The following is an 18,979-nucleotide window of genomic DNA, read 5'->3' as shown; positions in this document are numbered from 1 at the left end:
ATCTAAGTTGTGGACACGTGAGACTCCGGAAAACTTAATTTACCAAGTGTGTTCCTTTTTTTGTAATTTGTGGTTTGCTGGTGAACTGGATCTTTGGGGCAGAGTAAAAGACCCACTTTTTAGCACTTTGAAGGCAAGCACTCCCAGCCTCGCTGACTTCGAGCGACCAATGTGACCTCGCTGCGTGTGGGGCTGGGGAGGAATGAGAACAGATTGGCTTCCATAGCCAGCTTGCTCATATCTATGCTTGCCAGGATCCCATCATGCCAATTCAAACAGAACCTTAGTGTGAAGCAGAACGAAGCTTTAAATGTCACAGGGACAACCTTGGTTAAGTTATCTGCAGGTTTCTTGGCGAGTAACTTCCAGGTTGGAGAACGGGGGGGGGGGGGACTGTAGAAGATCAACCATACTCAGAGAATGGAAATTGTGCCCAGTGCTTTGCATCACATGAATGCGCATATAGAGAAGAGAAGGATGGTAGAAGGCTTTCAGATCTTAGGATGTTTTTAAAATACTTGGGTAAGTTTAAGAATTCATGTGAATGAATTAAGCCTCCTATAATCCGAATACTATGTAAATACATTTTAAAAGTAGGAGAATCTCAGTGGCCTTCTTAAAAACCACAATGCTACAATGATCTCTCAAGACCACTTTCTTTTATAACCACTTTCAGCATGACTGAGATTTTCTGCTTCCTTCCAACTTTTGCTCTGGATTGTCCCTGAGGAGTACTATGAGGTGAGGTGGGGTCAGGTGTATTATGGAACCACAAGAACTTGTGAGAGCACGTTTTAAAAAACCATTCATGCATTTCACTACGCTGTTTCGATGTCAGCAAAAGAAGCCGGTGGAGTAACTTGGTCTGCTACTAGATGGGGGACAAATCACAGGTTTGTGAATGAGTGTCTGATTTGTGGTGTAGGAAGAGGCCTTAGAGTTCACAGTGGCATGGAAGACCGAAGTCCTATTGCCATTAACTTGTTCATTCATTCATTTCATTCTTTAAACACTTATTGAGTGTACATGTTGTTTTGTTGTTTTGTTTTTGGTTTTGCCATCAGAGCAGTGCACAGGATCAATGTCCAATTCCACTGCTCTCTGATAAGAATAAAGATTGCACTGGGTCCTCTGAGGTGGGAGAGGAATAGCTCCAAGCTCTGTCCTCAGGGTCAGCTCAGACCTAGATTTGTAGTGGTGACGGTGAACACATCTGCATTATTGCCTGTTTCTGTCTCCTCTTCCTTCTTTGTTTGTTGGGTGACCCTTTTTTAATGAGATAGCTTCAGGCTGTGGCTGCTCTCTGAGTCCATAGGTGCCACCTACATCTTGGTTTCTTCTTCTGTTGACCATCTTTGGCCTCCCAGGCTCCGTTCTCATTATAACTTCACCATCCACAGCAAGCTTCTAGACCTTGCTCTGTCTAGACCCAGACACAGCTTCTCCATTGCTAAAAATAAAACATGCTCTCTACTCCCAGAGGTCCATCACTCACAACTAATATGTATCTGCTGTTTCTCAAGCGGTTTTTCCCCTGGCCTCCTCCCTCAGCTCCCCCTGCCATAGCCAGTTCCTATGGATCCTAGTTCTGCAACCTCGGGAACTCAGCTCCCTTTTCTGTTCTTATCTGGATTGTTCTTGTACAAGCTCTCGGGACACAGAAATTTATTCCTCTACTATTGCCTGCTCTAACCCAGTGTAGTTCGGTTAAACCAGTACAATCATGATTACTTTACTCTTGTTATGCTCTAAGAGTCTGATAGTCTCCCTGATGGGTAGTGACATTTTACAGGCGTCTGGAACTTGCATGAAGCTCTTCTAGAGCCAAGCCTTCATCTGCCATTTTTAGCTCTCTTACCTACTTTATGATTCTCTAGATAAGGTGTATTTTCTCATTTCTGGACATCTTTTTCTTTTCCTTTCCCCTGCTTTTATTCTTTCTGTCTCTTTAAGAATTTTTTTAAATACTTTTGTCTAGCTACTACCACACCATCAAGACTTATCTGAAATGTTATCTCTGGCAAGCATAAAAAAAGCGATGAGAAAAGCTCTAGGTAATATTTCTAAGATGCCTCTCCTGCCAGACGCTATAGCATGTTACCCGATGATTGTTATATGAAGATTCTTGAATGAATCGATCAACTTTATCCTCCCCACAACTCTAATGAGATAGGTGCTATTACTGTCAGATATTAAGATGAGGAATAGAGACTACAGAGATGTTAAGTGACTTCACTGCTTCTTCTGCATTGCTGTTAATAAAGAATCTGCTGCTCAGACCCCAGCAACTCAGTTCGGATAACTTATATTTTGTAATTTTACTATATAAACACTGACTTTTCCTGAGTTCCTTGTAATGTGTGTTGCAGCCCGTAAAACATTTTAAATGTGATGGCTGACCTCAAACACGCCAGCAATGGTCTGTGACAAGTAAATGTTAAATAAAGCTCAGAGAACTTAGTAACCAACCCAAGGTCAGTAAAGGGTGAGGACAATGGCTGTGATTCAAACAGACCTCAGTGATTCTGATTGCCAAGGACAATTCTCCATGGGCCTTTTCTCCAACTTGGAGTTTCGATGAGTTTCCCTTCTTATAAATTTATTATATAATCAGCCAAAACTACCATACTTAGAGCAGCCATTCACCTTTCCCATCATTTTAATAAGTGTTTATTAAATGCAGTTTAATGAAGTAGAATGGTGAGAGAGAGTAACCAGCACATTAGACTATGATGGACCCTGGGAGAGAGGGAGAGTAGATGGATGGGCTTGGCTATTGGGAAGGTTTAGATTACAAAGAATTGGGCTTGGTTAAGGGGGAGTCAAGTCGGTGCAGAATGTGACACTGTTAGGTCTTGGGTAAATATTTGTGAAGCAATCCTCACGGCTCCCTATTTCTTTCTTTCTTTCTTTCTTTCTTTCTTTTTTTTTTTTTGCCTTTTATCCTTTGGGGAAAAAAAAGGAGGTCCGTTTCCTTTTATTTTAGACATAAATATTTAAGTATGCAAGATGGGTTTCTCCAATTTGTCTATTTCAGTGTTAAGATTTATAAGCCAGATTAGTGTAAAAAAAAATCTATTTTAGCTTTGTTTTATTGTTTCAAAAGCAGTTGTTATTTTTGAGAGCAGATGTTTTGAAAACAGTACTTTTGGTGGGACTGCAGTGCCATTCAAGTAAAGTGAAAGTGTCATTATCTAATGGTCCAGTGTAAAATAAAATATAGGGTCTCCTTCCAAACAGATCCTTATAGCCAAGCTCCTCCTGCCATACTCTGCCCCCAAGAAAGACACTAAAACAAACTGAAAAAAAAATGTCTATAAGCAAACTGACTACCTCTAAGAACTATAGATGAATGATCATTTATATGACCCCTGTATTGAATTATTGGCTTATAGATACAAAGAGCTAAAACACCCCCATTTAAGGTGTCCAAATAAGACACCCAATACCCAACTAAATTTTAGATAAATAATAGATAATGCTTTTATGTGAGTATCTCATGTGCAAAGCTAAGACTATACATATACCAACAATATTATGTGAGAGTTAAGTGAGCATTCTATATTTTTCATGACTCTGGCCACCCTACTCCCATTAAATATGATTTACCCCTCCTTTATATCTGGTGCTGGAGATAAAACACAGGGCCTTGTATGTGTCATACATGCTACAACCCAGCCCTAGATTTGATCTTAAGTATGAAGCTGCCATAGAATAACTTTGTATGTATATGTATATGTGTATATTTTGTTTTACAAAAGATTTATCTTTATGTGTCTGAGTGTTTGATGCCAGGTACATATGTGTGTGTGCCTGGTGCCTGCAAAGGGAAGAAAAAGGCATTGGACCTCGTGGAACTGGAGTTACAATCAGTTGTGAAGCCTCTAATGTGGGTGTTTGTAACTAAACCTAGGTCTTCTGTACGAGCGGCAAGGGCTCTTAACCACAGAGTTATCTCTCCAGCTCTGGGAACATATATTTCTATGAACAGACTAAGAGTAATTAAATTCTAATTACAATTAGGACATTTACATTTTCTCATAGGTCAGAAATAATTGGGAAAAGAAACTTGGACATGCAGTGATTTTCAAAGTAATTTCAGTAGCACAAATTCCTTCAATCTTTCAAAGAGAAATTGAGGCTAACTGGAAATTGGCTTTAAGCTTTAGGTAGGTACTCCCCAAGGCTTTAGTGGTAGACTAAATGAAATTCATTTGTTATTACAGTTCTGCTCAGCTATTAAGGCTGGCATTAGCAATGCTGTGCTAGCTCAGGGGGAATGTAAACAGACTAACAGACACACACTTACAGGGTCGACAGCCACTGAATGTGACTATCAGGTCCTCATTTGCTGGAACGGGAGGCTAAAGTTTTTGCTCCCCTGTCAGCACATGACAGGCACTCAGGGGCTGGTCAGAAACTGCTGGGAGACAGGTGGAGAGGACTTGAGGATTCTCTTAAAGAAGGTTATTTTTTTGCTTATTCATTCCAGATAATTTGCATAAGACAATTGAGTTTGTTGAAGCATTTCCAACACTTCCTTTGAATACACAGTGATTGAACCAGCTCTGAACAGTTTCTGTCTTGGCTATCAAAGGAATCTTCAACAATCTTGAGAGTTTCCTTTCCGCAATGGCTTTGTTTAAAACCACACAGTACAGATGGGCAGGGGTGGCGCAGGCCTTTAACCTCAACACTTGGGAGGCAGAGGCAAGTGGACCTGTGAGTTTGAGTCCAGCCTGGACTAGAGAGTGAGTTCCAGGACAGCCAGAGCTATACAGAATCATAACATAAAACCAATAAATCTTTATGTAGTAATACGTTTTCTACAAACTCTTGGTTTAAATTTTTCTCTTAGGTCGCTCTATATTTTATAATTACGAAGCTATTCATAAGTTATCAAGTTAAAATGAACTAAACTATTAGGTAGAATTTATTTTTTTTTACCTGGTTTGGAGTTTTGGGTTGAGAACCTAACAATTTTAGTTGTAAACTGAGGTCCCCTGTGTAGTTTTCCACACGGTCAGCATCCAGCAAGTTTTACTCTTGCTTTCTCAGAAAATATCCATGATGACTAGCTTTGGATAGGCTAGTTACGGAAGAGGAAAAGTCGCGTGCCTGAAGGCACACAGCTGGCGGGGGCGCTGTGATTAGCATTCAGATAGAATCTGTGTGCAAAGCCATGTGTGTTTCACTGCAACGTGCCATTACTGTACATCCGATGGGTTACACTGGCCGAGCTTCTTTACTGCCCAGCTATCCACTGTTATCACTCCTTCCTACCTCATCTTTTAAAAATATCTTTATATTCCACTGAGACTTTTTTTAATTTTTTATTAATTACACTTTATCCATTTTGTATCCCCCCATAAGCCCCTCCCTCCTCCCCTCCCGATGCCACCCTCCCTCCCCTTTCTGCATGCATGCCACTCCCCAAGTCCACTGATAGGGGAGGTTCTCCTCTTCTTTCTGATCTTAGTCTATCAGTTCTCATCAAAAGTGGCTGCTTTGTCCTCTACTGTGGCCTGGTAAGGCTGCTCCCCCCTCAGGGGGAAGTGATCAAAGAGCAGGCCAATCAGATTATGTCAGAGGCAGTCCCTCTTCCCATTACTATGGAACCCACTTGGACACTGAACTGCCATGGGCTACATCTGTGCAGGGGTTCCAGGTCATCTCCACGAATAGTCCTTGGTTGGAGTATGATTTTCTGGGAAGTTCCCACTGAGACTTTTTTAAACTCTCTCTAATCCTACCAGAGGAGCAGGCAGGTTCTTCTCTTTCTTTCTTCTTCCCGTTGTCCTGTTCTCTCCCTTTTCTACTTAATCACAGGCACCAAGTTTGCATCCTGTGATAGGCATTCCAGAGACAAAGGTGAAAGGGGCAGGAAGATAGAATTTGACAATACAAACATATTAAATTTATGAATAAATTAGTGTGGGAGTCTGGAATAGGGCACAACAGAGACCTCAAATTTTGTTCAAAGTGTGTGTGTTGGGGGGGGTGATTTTCCTGGGTATTGAAAATGCATTGGGACCTTTCTGGTGGAGAGGCGAAGGAAGGGAGAGCTGTGTGGGCAGGAGAAGAATCATGGCCCATGGCAGGTGGGTTCATTGAGAACAGTTTGCAGAACTGAGAGAATAAGGTCAAGTAAGTGGGTTGTGAAGTCTTTGCAGGAATGCCTACACTTCTACGCCTGTAGATTCTGGAGAAAGGGCTCTGGGGAGTATTTCCAGTATGGGATGGAAAGACTCACATTCAGAGCAGAAGGCAAAAAGAGGCCTGGTCATGTGTTTATGTGTGTACAAGGACCAGTAGCCTTGTTCTCTGACTATTTCTATTCTTTAATCAGTGGTGGTGTCTCTATCTATAGTTATGTCCCCGGGACCTGTGTAAGCAGACACATTTCAAAGTAAAGGTAGTGCCAGAGACCAAGCCCAAGAAAAGTGCCTGAGACTCACCGCCTTGGTGTGGGGCCTTTGGGAGAAGACTGAGTGCTCATGGCCCTTTGATTTCTTCAGAGATTGAAGACTGAATGGCTCTAGCTTTGGCACCTGTGCACTATTGATATGTGTTCTATCGTAACAAACGCATAGGACCTCGCTGCATACCGTTTCCTAACACGTTTGAGATGCTTTTAGTTAGAGATAAATCCACAGCAGTCACTGCTCTGAGGGTGTGCACAGTTTAAAGCTGTGTCTGTGCGGTACCACGTCATCACCCCGGCTTCGAATGCTGCTCACCACGGCTGCTCCATGTGCCTGTCTGTGTGGAAGAAGGCAGCAGTTGTGAAATCCTTGTCCTATCTCATCTGCTTGTATGTTGTTTATTTTCTGAATAACAACTTGCAAACATCACATGGTAGATACTCATTTAAAATCACGCAGCTCTTTAAATGACTCAAGAGAAACTGCCTGTATTACACAGAGTCTTAAAATGAGGACAAATAATGAAGATAAAACATGAAAAAATTAAGTCCTGTAAATCAATGAAGAAACTAACTTTCAGATAAACTGATTAGATTAAGTGTGTAATGGCCAATGATTATTTAGTAATGTATAATGTAATGGTCAATTAATTACTAGTAATATTATGAATGCAAAACCGTTTAGAAATTTAATTTTTAAAGATTGGAATCTGTATGCCTTTATTCCTTGTCAAATAAAAAGAGGTAACAGGCCCTGGTCATATGTTTGTGTGTTAAGATGCATTTTAGCAGCTCCAATGACAAGAGTAATTTGTTTGAATTTTATTTTGACGTGGAAATAATATAGTTGTACCCCTCTATGAAAGCAACACATAGAATTACTGTAAAAAAAAATGGCTCTTCTTTTATTTTCTTTAGATTGTCATTATTTCTGTTTTGAAACTTTAGAGCTTGGGAAGTACAAATTCGCTGAAAATGCTCACACCCCTGAAGATGCTGTAGAAACAGCGTGTTCAAGAAGATAGGAGTTTTTGTTAGATGATAACTTGATGATTTAATATTTATTTCTAATTAAATGAGGGCTTCTCCCAGGTAACACTCTTTTAAAAACATCTCACAATTTTAAGTTCTATTTTAGGCTTTTGCGCTGCAGAGTTTGAAAGCATGGACCAAAAACTTAATGGAACAATTTGACGCTTACTTTGCATAATTAAAATGGTTTAATTCCATAAACTTCTTTTGTGTGACTGAAAGCACTTTGTAAGAATGCTGAGGAACAATTGTCTTGTTCCAGGGAGGGTGTTTAGTAAAGGCACAAAAGAACGTGTCTGAGGTAAGACCTGAGGACTGAGGACAAAGTCAGGTCCTGGGAGGAAGTAGCGGGCAGGGCCAGAGCAGTGCCCACCAGGCCCCTGCAGGGAGCAGGGCGCTTTTGAGAAACTGAAATGACAGAGCAAGTCCAGTCAGATGAAGAAGGTCCTGGTGGCTAGGAGCGGGGCACCTGTGCGACACACAGTAGCTATGTGCTAAGTCTAGCTGAGGTGAGTTGTGGGGGCTGATTGGGTTGAAGACTGCCAGTCCCGAACTTCACAGGTAAGACGGACACTCAGGATTTTAAACTACAGAGTGACGCCTCTGGCTCACCCTTAGGGCATATCCCTGGCAGCTTATCTTAGTTACTTTGGGGTCTTTTGCTCAGCAACCTGGAGGAAAGTGACTATGAAGGGGCGGGAGGCTCCTGTTTATAGATCCCCTTTTAATGATAGGAGGGTTTCTTCAGTGCTCTCCAGATGCTTTTGTTCTTAAAGGGACCCACTGTAAATAGAATTGTAGCAGTCTGAGTTAGCCATCAAGCTAAACTGACACAAGGCAACCTCCCCCTGGGCTAAGAGGGTTTGTGGAGACAAGCGAGCAGCTGGAGACATGGTGGGAAGGTACAAGGTAGTTATGTGATATGCTTTTGGATTAGCCTCGGAGAAAACAATGCCCATAGACAGCAGGGCAGCATGGTACAAACCTGTAGGCCAGGCACTCAAGAGGCCAAGGGAGATAGGTTTCAAACTTGAGGGTAGGCCATGAAACAAAAGGAGAATCCCCACCAACGAAAAGTTTCTTCTAGCTGTTAATGTGCGTGAAGGATTGTGGCAGAACCGTTTACCTCGCCTGAGATTGGATGCTTTGACTTGACGATAAAGTGTATGCTTTACCAAGTCATCAAGTCATCGTGTGTTTGTTCATGAATGCAGGCCCTGAATGCTCATTACCTTCCAGCTTTGTTCTATGAAAATATCTGCAACAAAGTGCGTTTCTTTGCCGTTGTCTTGAAAGTCACGTGGTTCAGTTCGTACTCTTCCTACCCTCATCTAGAGCAATGATTCTCACCCTTCCCAAGGCAGTTCCTCGTGTTGAGAGGGCCCCCATTCGTAAAATGATTTCATCTCTCCTTTGTAACGATAGCTCTGCTATGGAATCATGATGTAAATATCTGATATGCAGGATAGCTGGGATGTGACCACTAAGGGGGTCACGACCCACAGGTTGAGAACCTCTAATGTGGACTGAGCTATTGCTCTTTTGGTAACTTGAGATATCCTGATTTTGCATTCACGCATGCTTTTCCTCCTTTGTAGAGTTACCAAGTGTTGCTTTCCTTTATTATTGTTGCTATTGTAGTAGGTGTGTGTGTGTGTGTGTGTGTGTGTGTGTGTGTGTGTACAAACATGAATTAGATTGAATAGCTTAACTGAAATTAAAGGTAAAACAGTGTGTGTGAGGTTCTGAAGTCATTGGCGAGTTTGGAAGTTGGCTTTTCGTACTTTAATGTTTTCCTTTCCAAAATTATCTCTCCAGACTTCCACTTTCATCTGTTATTAGAATTATTGTCATGGTGATGCCCGCCGTCATAGATGCCTGCCACTTTGTCCTTTGGGAAGGGCTGATGCCTTTGGTTGGGTTTGCATGAAATCATGCTCTGGGTTGCAGAGGCTATCATTGGTTGGCTCTGTGGCATAGGTAATATTTAAGGCAACTTTCCATTTGCATGTCCGCGCACAGGTTCTGGGAACAAGGACCCCTGTCTCCCATTCTGAGGAATGGCCCAATAATCTGTAGCTGTTGCCTCTTCAGAGACCAGGAACAGCCTGTAAATTATCTGAGATCTGGCTGAGCTTGCAGACTTGAGCTGACCCAGCTTACAAGGGAACAGAAGCCGTATACATGGTGACCTCTCTAGCGTGTCCGACTGTTTTATTGCCTCACCCTTAATGCCTTCCCTCTCATGATATAGCTCATTGACTCCCCTCCCCCCCCCAGGAACTTATATCACTCAGCCAGACTCACAAAGCCTGGCAGAGCACATTTCTCTGACGAGCTGTTGAAATACCGCATGATGCAAACACTTACTGATTTGAGGCCCACCAACAGCTTTGATAAAGACATTGGCTCAGTGAAGACCAGTGAAAATAAAATGGCAGAGGGAGGAGCACACTTTTGGAATGGTCTTGTATACATTTTCAGACATCAAGCATGGATGTGGGGCCATGCCAATATCCACCTGCGCTTGGATTTCTGCCCACAACGAGTAGTTATGAGACGTAAGGGATATTTATTTTAGCTTTTTCCAAAATTAGATTAACCTTGCTCTGTTTATGGTTGTTCAAACAGGGGACATTTCTTTGAGAAATATGTAGGACAACTTTAGACTTCACTGATGTGCCTGCAGAATGCCCCACGCCTGGGTCCACTGTCACTCCATGCTGAGAACTGGCTAAACAGAGGCTGTGTGTATATGTGTGTTTTAAGTAGAAAGTATTCTTGGGCTGTTAGCATTTCATTCCCTGCAAATTCCTAACAGAAGGGCAAGCCGTTCCATTATCTTGTACAAATATTTGGCACAGGAGTTCCCTTATTTACTAACTATAAGTAATATAATATTTTTAAACCTCCAGTCGCTGAGGGAGGAAAAATAAACAACTGACATAAAGGTACTTAGCATTGAAAGCTTGCAGAGTTCAGTATTTGACAGGGGAGAGACTGGAGTTTATCATTCATCATTTAGCGAACACTTTTTGTTTGTTCAAAGACTTGTTATGTAACAGGGAGAGAGTCAAAGGGTCTATGTTTTTAAAATATTAAAATGTCTAGTAAAGCATGTTGTATTTTGAAACTGACTTTATTTGGGAGAACTGTGTGCATTTTCCTAGATAAGCAATTCAGCCAGTTCTTTGTGGTTTTAAATTATGTCAAATATCATGTATGAAAAAAAAAAAAACCTCACTGTCTGGTTTTAAATTAAGAGAGTGGTAGACTTAACCAAATTTTATAGTGTTGATAACTTATACTTTTTTTTTTTAACTAGGAAGCATCCTCATAGGGTTTGGCAATACTTTCAAATTATTTCTTATTTTCTCACAAAATATATGTAAACATTACAATTCTGTTTTGTTGAATAAAAATCTTTTCCAATTTGTATTTGTGAGAGAACCAGAATAGATAACAACTACGTTATTGTAGGGGTTAGATTTCATTTGTAGTATCTACCACATCATCCTTACAACAGAATTGGATGAAATACTGTTAACTTTTACACAGAGCATACTTTCACTAACAGTAACTACTTCAATAAAAGCATTCATTTTCTACATTTCTCAGTGTCCTACTAGATTTAGCATTGCTTTTTTTTTTTCAAACATTTGTTTTGTAAGTCCAGTAGATGGTCAAAAGTTAGAAACAAAAATATTTAGAAAGTCAGCTGCCCTAAAAAGAAAACTATTTAAAATATTTTATATTAGAAAGTTTTTTAAAAAATATTTTTAGTAGTAAAGTAAAAATATAAAAAGAAATAAAATCGCTTTCTTTTGTCAGTTTACAGAACTTTTAGGGTATTCATCTGTCTAGTTCTTTCTTATAAAACTTTAGACATGTAAGTAAAAATGAATTAATTTTACTGTCACAAAGAAACTAATCTAGCTAAAGTTGAAAATATTCAAAGGGAAAGAATGCAAAACTGGTTTTTGGTAAGATTTGTCAGTGATCTAACAGGGCAATTAAAGTTTTATCTTTAACTAGCCAGAGTGTAACAAAGGAAAAACACAATTATTTTTTTGTCATTAAAAATTATTATTGGTAGTCTTTTATTTTTCTGTAACTGGAAAGGTATAAGATGGATACACAGGGTTTTTGGGAGGAGGGATTCCTCCCCAGTTTAAAGGCAAGAAGGACTTTTTATGAACATATATAAATGTGTGTGTGTGTGTGTGTGTGTGTGTGTGTGTGTGTGTGAGTTTGTGTGTGTGTGGTCAGAAGTTCAGTAAGAGTTACTAAGGAAAGCTCCCAGTGTTTGGCTCTCTTATGTACTTGCATGTCTGTAAGTAAATTATATTAATATATGTAAATCTCTGACATAATACATGATTTGTACATGTATGTACATGCTAATCTTCATCTATGTGTATATATTTGTGTATAAATATACTTGATTTTTGCCTCCATTTTGATACATATGATTTGATTATACCCATATGTGGATATATTTCTTCAGTAAATAAATTCAGGTTCTCAGGATAAAGTCGCCTTCATTATAGTATCTTTTATTATTTCGTTAGAGCATCTTAAGCTTCATTGTTTTGCTATTGAAATGAACTATTGTGGCAGATAAGCTAACCTAGACTCATTTAGGTAGAATATACATTGACATTAAGGAACACTATTTCAGAGAACACCCTGATGTCCAGTCAAGCCCGTAAACCACACTAAAGCACATACTTTGTGTGTTTTGCTAAGCCATTCCTATTTTGAACGATTGAAAGCACGTTGATTGAAAGGAAGATAATCCCGCAGCATTGTGGAAAGTTTCTGAATGCCCTTTCCAGCATTTGACTCTCACAGCCCCGAAGTATCTTTCAGTGTTCTGGAATGATTTCTTTTAAAATTAATTCATCAACGTAAAACACATCTAAAGCTTTCTGGTTTCTAAGTCTTCTCTTCTTAGCCCTGAGGCTGCGGGGGGAGATGTCTGCTTTAAATCCTTTTCCACCCTTCTAGGCGACTGCTCCGCAGACATAATTTAAAGAGTTAATTTAGTGCTAAAAGCCTTATGAAATATAGAAGCCCTTCACCCTTGCCTTTTTCCACTCCCAAAGGCAACTGCTATCAATTGTACCTCAGCAGATTCCCTTGTCATTTACCATATCTGTAAAGCACATTTTTATGTAACATTTCTCACTCATCCAGGCTTAGTTTTAAGTACCATCCATCGACTTTGAATGCCTCGTTCTGTCTTTGCCCACCATTGCTTTGTTTCCTCTCCTTAGCCTAGAGCTATCGCAGTTTTTGTTAGTTCAGTGTTTATGTGTTTGTAACTATGGAAAATCTATTCACAACTGGGTGTGAATATAAAACAGTGCATTTATGCTTTCTTTCTGAAATACTGTTTTTGTTAGAATTAATAACTTAGTTTGTTATTATAATCTTATATAATCATAGCTCTGTCAAGCATTGTTTTTCTTCACATATTGAGATACATTGGACAATTCAGTTTCTTTTGCAGATCTCTCAGGATGTGCTACAACTTTTTCTGTCTAGGTCTATTGAGGCTGTTGCCAGCGTGAGGCAATCGTGTGCCATTCTGGCATTTCATGTGCCTCCTCTTATTTTGAATACTTTTCCCTGGATTTTACCTCACTCCTGTATGTTTCTTTCTTATTTTCCAGTCTGCTTTCATGACAGTGCACGTGAGAGACTTTTTATGCACATCCCTGGAAATGGCTCTCCCAATGTATGCACATCTTGGAATGGTCTTTTTGTCGGGATTTTGGAGACTCTTTCCCACTGTTCTTTAGCTTAACATGCTGTGTTTATTTACCTGATACAATCATGAAACTCTGAAAAGAAAAGTACATAGATTTGACCTTCAGATCTGCTTCTATGGTACCTGTTGTCCCCTGGAGTGAGACTATATTAATGTCTTCGTGGCCTCATCTTCTGGTGGAGATGGGTTAGTTACCCACTTTCATAATATTTGGGGAGGGGATAACACAGGGTCCATTGTTTCCCTAAATAGGTTTTCAGCAAATCTTCTTTTCCAGAGCTAGTCACTCCTTGAAGTGTGTTGAGCTGCTAGTACTCAGTAGGAATCAAACTGTTCTAAGATCTCCCCCACTCACTACCTATCCTTTAGCCTTTTCAGAATCACTACTAGATTTAATGTTCTGTTCTCTTTGCACTTTGCTAAGTTTGCTTACTGCTGTGTCATTTCACGTTCTGTTTTCCGTGGGATGATACCTTTGTTATTATTTTAGTGACATTTTAAGAGAGAGAACAGACAGGCAGGGCATGTGCTCGATCTGTTTGCATTAAATAGAAATCCTGTGAAGGAGATAGCAGGGAACCAGACCATTTCTATAAATAATTGCTTCTTTAGTAAACTCCAGGATTTGCTTTTGCTTATCTACACATACAAAGGAGCGAAATAATCTTTAAAAGGGATTGGCCACGAACACTCCTGCTTTTACTGAAGGACACATTTACCCGCAATTCACCAACGGCTTAAATATATCTGGCCTTCACCCTGGCCATTTTCCGCTCCTAAACGATGGGATGGCACACATTTCCAGTCCTTTTCAGAAACTTCTGTTGGACAAAAGCTAGCCACTGGTGACGCTGCTATGCTGTAGCCAACCTTCGTTACTTTTAAGTAACACACACATTGATTTCGATGCAAACAAAAAGAAGTTGACTTCCCCTGCCCTCCACACGCCCCCTGCTGTAGATTGTTCTAAGAAAGATATCTTGAAAAGTTCCCGTTGTATTCTCTCCAGTCAGATATTTTGCTAATGATTTTAGTGAATGGTCTTTGGAATTACATTCTGTTGTGGGATGACACTCACAGTGTCTAAAGGATGAACAATTTGTTTTTGACACGACCGTCCGCTGGTCATAATGACATAATGACAGCAGCGCCTATGCTGGGCATGTGCCAGGAGGTGAACCTAGTTATTTTAAACATAATGTGTGTCCTAATCCAGTGTATTATGTGATTAGTAATGGCTACCATTTAGGGGGTGGTTAGAATGTGAGGGTACCTTGTGTCATTCAATCCCGAGTACGCCACTTTATGAAATAGGAAACTGAGTCTTGATGGTTTGACAAAAAACATCAAGCTATTAGTTAAATTAGTCAGAACTTGAAGTCAGGTCTATTAGGGAAAGGCCTATAACATTTTCAAAAAAAGGAACAATGCAACTCTTCATGTGTATTGCATGTCCTATTACCAGAAAATCAGAACATATTACTAGATGCTTTTTAAAAATTACAATATTTTGAGGGTAAAACTGGTATGTGTAACACAAATTTTAGTGTAGTTAGAATAGAGGGCCTTAACTATTTTAAGCAACCTTACATTGAAAAAGTAACTAAAATGGTAATGAAAATAATTATATTTGAGTTCCCCTATAAAAGCCTGCAATTTCTTTCTTTCTTTTCTTTTATTATTTCTTTAAAATGCTTAGTTACTGGTAGCCCAAAAAGATGGGAAGGGACACAGTGTCCCTTTCTTTAACTGTGTAAATGGTCTTAAATGTTTCCAGGCACACTGGATTATCAGAGTGTAGTCTACAAAAACAGACATACATAAAACAGAGAGGCAGTATTTAAAATACAAATGTGTAGACAGAAATCAAGGGAGTCAGACATTAACAAGAAACTCAAGGTTCAAATTAGGTAGAAGAAACCTAAGGAAATGCTGAAATTGGCCTTTTGAGTTTGCAAACTGGTCATTATTTCCACTGACATTTATTGAGTACCTGCTGTGTGACAGGTACTGCTTAGGCACTGGGAATAAAATGATGTTTAAGAATAAGATCCTGCCAGCTGGAACTGATGGTCTGGCTATTGACTGACACTGCAATTTGTGGAGAAGCCAGACAACTGGTTTAAGTCTCTGGGGCTTAAAATACACGAGACAAGGAAACCTGAATACACAGAGCCAAGGCGAAGAGTCCTATGGACAGGAGCAAAAGATAAAGTCCCGAGAGATACCATGTCCCATTGCGACAATAAAGGTTGTATGGAGGGAAGAGAGGACCAGCTGATATTGCACTGGGTTCCACAAAGTAGTACAGCCAGCTCATCAAATAAACCACATGCGCTGGGAAGTTAGGAAGACAGCCATACCAAGTGGGATGCTGCGTGTATGTTCCTCCGCTGTATGGACGGACAGGGGGTGACTGTGAAGTGTGGTATTTCCACGCTTAACGTAGGATTTTCACTTACTGTAGTAGAACTGGGCCTGTTGCCTAGTTCCTTAGCTAGCTTCATTCTGTTGAAGATGTGATCACCGTCATACATCAAGATGCCTCAAACTCAGCTCCTAGTTAACCTAGTGATTGATTGCTTCTCTGCACAACCATCAGTAGGCGACGGTCTTGATCAATGACTCGGATCTCAACGAAGAGAAAAGCAAAGGGTGAGTACAGTTCTCTTGTGTGCTGCAGGGACGGATTTGACATGCGGAGTGCTCCCGGAGTTAGGTGACTGCATGCTTCAGTTTGGAGTAGTAATAACAGAGTAAGAATAACAGACAGGGACCTGTAGCATCTTTTGTAAAAATGTTTACTTGAATTAAATTGTACATATCTTTTACTTAGAGAAAGGTTGAAAATGTAAGAGGGAATAATTTCAACTTCATGTGTAACTAAGTCCAATTCCCTGAGTGTTAATGGGATAAAGGTAGCATGATTGTTTCATGTGGGACACTTGTATTAGATAAAACCACTGGAATTTTACAGAGTCAAAAGAATGGCCAAGTCATATGGAATTTACTATGTCGTACGGTCAACAGTTTTGAGTTTTGAAATGAGAGGACGTTTTGATATATATGCTTTACATATTCATGTCTGTTGATGCTTAAGTAATGGTAATGACAGCTCACCAAAAATGGCCCTTTTAAGTAACTAGAGGGTCTGGAGAGATGGCTCAGCTGTCAGGGGTACTTGCTGTCCTCAAAGAGGATCGGGGGTTCAGTTCCCTGGACTAGGTGATTCACAACTAATTAGAACACCTATTCCAGGGGAATTTATACACTCTTCAAATGGCCTCCATAGGCATACACTCAGGTGCACACAAACAAATACATAAAATAATAAAAACATAGTGAAACTGTGCCTGATAGCATACTTCTTGTGATACGCCTATGGCGTACATCTATAGGCCTGGTAGTTCCTCATGTATTAGTCATATCACATTCATCTGAGCATGTGCCTATGGCCAGGTCCTGGGGCCTTTCCCAAACTCACCAGTGATTCCAGAAAGCCGGGGATGAGAATGATAAACCAGCTGGCATTTCAAAGGATATAAGCTCAGTGCAGAAAGGCTCCTTTTCCCATTCAGCACATGGAGTTTCCTCCCCGTCCATATGTCTCCTTAGTGATATCTTGCTTTTTGAGAACTGCTTTGGTTTTTACTGTGATCAGTTTTCAAGAGTTCAGGTTAAGGCTTTATGGAGCAAAGGTATTCCATAGTGTAATTTTTCTCTGGATTCTCATGCCTCCTGGCATCTTTTCTTATCGAAGGTAAGAACATTGGTTAAGCAGAAAATGACTGAACTTTATCTACTGTTATCTTTGTAACACAATAGTAAACACATTTTTCATGTTGAAATATCTCTTAAGCATTAAAGAGAGCTCAAAGAGAAACTGTTGTGGAGTATCTCGTTCACCTGATTTCTTCTAGCTGGCCTTTCAAGGATGAAAATTTTCATTTCAGCCCCAGAAATAACACTAGATAGAAGATCTTAGTCTTGAAGCTGGCCACGTCTGCATCCGGATTAAATGCACTGAAAGCAGAAGTGTCTGGCGAATTGGGAACCCCTTAGCAAATACTACTTTATATTTTGACCCATTTCTGTTTCTAAACCATACTACTTAGAGATTGTGCAGTTGTACTTCTTGTTTTAATGAAAGAAAAATGAAGGAAGCAAGTTAAAAATACTAGCGGTGACTTCATTTTTAAGACAGAAGGAATATTTCACAGAAATAGAAAACTGTAATTTTCTACATCTTTGACTGCTCTTCTGTTACTGACACACTTTGAACAAAGACTCTAAAAATGTCTTTGAAAGCCAACAGTCCAGCGCCAGTCAATTTCTTTCTCTTTCTCCTTTCCCATCCTAGTTTAGCAGTTCTTTATGTAAATCTCGTGACCTTGCTTTTCCTGTAGATAAAACAACCAGAAATGTTTTCATAGTGTGCATCAGATCATGTCAGCAGTTAATGGTTTCATCACACTTAGAATAAAATGCAAACTCCTTTCCCCAACCCATTGTGCCTCAAAACACTGCCTGGCACCTGCTCTACTGACCCAGCCACGTCTGCGTCCTGGTTACCCTCAGTTTTGATTAACTCACTCACCTGCCACGTAGCTTTGCATTTGGTGCTCCCTCTTCTGAGACTGCTTTCTCTGGAATGCCAGCAGTTTTGCTTCCTCTCAAAGATCACGTTTATTAAGGCGTTCTTTTAAGATTACAGTCCACATGAGCTCCACCCACTGTCATTTCATTCTGCTTAGCTTTCACCTGTTATTTTGTGTGACAGGTATTTATCAAGCACCAAGTGATGAAGGACAGGTTTAGGTGTTTGCTCTTTATACAGCTTTGATTGTAAGCAAGAAGGTGATCTAAGGTATCATCATCCGGTATCACTACCCAGTGCCATATTGTGCAGGAAGTAGACAATTCCTGGGCTCAGTTTTGTCCTATTCCTGCTGGAATCAGTGGAGGGAAGCCCACTCTTCCTCTCATTTTCACTACTTGTTTCAGTAAGGTTTCCTCTGCCCATGGGGAGTGGCAAGGAGAACACACACTTTGTATGCTGCAAAGATCTAGTCCATGAAATCCATCAGGCACATTCTTAAGTCACATGACCTACCTTTTGTACCCATTTCCTCACGTGTGAAATGGGATCATACCGCATTAGAAGGCTCTTGACCAAAGTCTGAACTTGATATATAAAGCACTGTTCAAAAGTTACTGTTTCTAATACAAGAATCATTTCCAGTTCCAGTCTCAGGTGCCCAGGTTCTAAAGTTAGCACTTCCAATGGAATGTGTTTCTATAGTTTTCAAATAACGTGTGTGCCTTCGTCATCCTGCCATGGGAGAGTTAGTCCTTCCTAGTTCTCGCCTTTGGGCAGATACGTCTTTCCAGGTGGTACGGTGCCTTTGCTGTATTGTTGGAAGGTATTGTTTCCCACTTGTTTGCAAAGCTACCACCTAAATTCAGGTCTCCACCTCAAACCCCCTCTTTGCTGTCTTCCAAGCTTTTCAACTCACCCTCCAGCCCTTTCCTTTCCAACTAATTATTGTTGGACATTACTTAACCCACACATTTCTTTTCCTTATTCAAAAATATTGAAAGACGCCACCCCTTTGCCTACGTGACACATTTAAAATCCTGGTGTCCGCATGATTTGGCTTCAGTCTACCTCTCAGTTTCGGCCTGGCATTTCTCTTCTGGGTGTGTGTGTGTGTGTGTGTGTGTGTGTGTGTGTGTGTGTGTGTGTG

At 40.3% G+C, this 18,979-nt stretch overlaps 1 protein-coding gene across 3 annotated transcripts in view; it reads left to right on the top strand.

The window, feature by feature from the left end:
* Tspan12 (tetraspanin 12) overlaps positions 1-18,979 on the top strand; it is a 91,853-nt gene that overhangs the window by 41,651 nt on the left and 31,223 nt on the right. The window lies entirely within an intron of this gene.

Source organism: Psammomys obesus, unplaced genomic scaffold (assembly GCF_907164565.1).
Source record: "Psammomys obesus unplaced genomic scaffold, mPsaObe1.curated_primary_1811, whole genome shotgun sequence".
NCBI classification, from domain to species: Eukaryota; Metazoa; Chordata; class Mammalia; order Rodentia; family Muridae; genus Psammomys; species Psammomys obesus.
The sequence above is the reverse complement of the archived record's forward strand: the minus strand, read 5'-3'. Positions and strand labels throughout refer to the sequence as shown.